The sequence below is a fragment of the Cervus canadensis genome, chromosome 21 (genome assembly GCF_019320065.1).
Source record: "Cervus canadensis isolate Bull #8, Minnesota chromosome 21, ASM1932006v1, whole genome shotgun sequence".
In the NCBI taxonomy this organism is placed as follows: domain Eukaryota; kingdom Metazoa; phylum Chordata; class Mammalia; order Artiodactyla; family Cervidae; genus Cervus; species Cervus canadensis.
The window spans coordinates 23,572,813-23,574,820 of record NC_057406.1 but is presented as its reverse complement, the minus strand read 5'-3'; the positions used below and the strand labels follow the sequence as shown (position 1 = coordinate 23,574,820).

The window sequence follows — 2,008 nt, the reverse complement described above, 5'->3', positions numbered from 1 at the left end:
GCTCATGGAGAGTCAACTTCCATAATGCATAGCACACAGCACATACTTGAGAGCCGTTTCTACAGGAATTATTTATATGAGCAAAACAAGATTTTGTTTCTCATTACACAAACATTACCCAAATTTATCTAATCAACACACTAGTTTTAAAAAAATGATGTGTAACCAGAAGCATTGTCTTGTTTGTTGGATGCCATTCTCATTGGAATCATATCCAAAGCATCTAGAAATAACTCAAAACTAGAAAGTGGCCTATTTGCTAAGGCTGCTTATGATTCTTGTTATAAAATAGTTGCCAGTCTGATCTGAATGTCTAAAAAGAATGGGAATTATAGGGTTCTTCTAGATTTCTAAATAACTTGCCAGAAGGAGGCAGAGGGCCAAGAAATCTACCTGCCTGCTTGGTGGCAGCTTGTGAAAGGGCAAGGCTGAGGTTTTCTGGATGTTCTGTCCAATGACATGGTGCAGAGAACACACAGGAAGGTGGAGGAACAGTCTGTGGTGTTAGCCTCCAACAGACTCCCTTGAGGTAATCCTCAGATGAAGGAAAGCAGAGTGAGAGGAGACCCTCATCACCATTCTACCATCAAATATGGAGCTGAACATTCCCACTTGGGCAGTAAAACAAACACCAGTTGCAAACAAGGATTTCATTCAAGCCATCTTTGCGGGAGACCTGGGTTCAATCCCTGGGTTGGGAAGATTGCCTGGTGAAGGGCATGGCAACCCACTCCAGTATTCTTGCCTGGAGAATCCCCTTGGACAGAGGAGCCTGGCCGGCTGCAATCCATGGGGTCCCAAAGAGTCAGGCACGACTGAGCAACTAAGCATAACACAGCACATCTGTTGTTATTCTTCAATTTCTCTTTCTGCCTATTTTCTAGTTTTTGGTGGTCGACCAGCTGATTTGCATTGTTTCCTTCTTCTTTTTAATTTTTTACCCCTTTTTTCCATTTCTGCCTACAGTCTCTTGTACTTGTCTATCCTGTAAACCAGAACGCAGGTTACTCTGGCGTGTGTGTGTGCTAAGTCACTTCAGTCATGTCCAATTCTTCACGACCTTATAGACTGTAGCCAGCCAGGCTCCTCTGTCTATAGGATTCTCCAGGCAAGAAGACTGGAGTGGCTTGCCAAGGCCTCCTCCAAGGGATCTTCCTGACCCAGGGATAGAACCCGCGTCTCCTGCATTGCAGGTGGATTCTTTACTGCTGAGCCACTGGGGAAACCTGAGAATAAGAGGCACAAGAAGACAAAGATGATGAGCAGTGTGTCCATGAGCTGAGTGCTCATCTGAGGCTTCTGTCTGTACACTCCCACCCAAGCTGGGGAGGGGAGGAAGCTCTCGAGAGCCAGGAAAAGAGAAGCAAAACCGACTTCCAGACTTCAGGACTACTTAATTGTCAAACTTGCCCGGCTGCACCAAAACCAAGTACAAATCTTAAATCCAATTAGTAAACAGTGCTGGTAGACTGGGACATCCTGCTCCCAAACAACCCTTAGACCTACGATTTATCTTTCCTTAATATATTACATAGTGTGGGCGAAAGGTTACTATTATGGGCCAGAATGCTCTGGAAATAAGCATCCCAGAACAGCTGAGATTGCTGCTAAATAACTGATGAGAAGGATAATGTCAGGATGCTTCTCAGTTTTCAGAGCATCAAAGATTCTTTTAAAACCTATACAGGTGAAACATCATTTTTTAACTGGGCTGAACATAAGTTTCCCTGCAAATAAACCCAGCTAAATTTTGAAACATATTTTTGGGAAGTAACTACTTATTCTGGAAATCACAGCTAGTCTTTGTCCATCCTCAAACTAAGATGGCTTAATCTCATCTGGCTTCTCTGAAGGCTATTAATGTATTTTTAATTATTCTCAATTCCCAAACCCCATACAGTGTTTTCAAAGCTCTCAGGCCCTGTAACATCTCTGCATCACCTTATACTAATGCTATGTGTATAGTTATATAGTTGATCTAAATAAACTGGAACCTGCCCCTGTGCTT

General features: G+C 43.1%; 1 pseudogene; it reads right to left on the bottom strand.

Moving 5' to 3' along the window:
* Positions 1-313: 313 nt before the first annotated feature.
* Positions 314-1,290, bottom strand: LOC122423141 (annotated as a pseudogene).
* Positions 1,291-2,008: the final 718 nt, after the last annotated feature.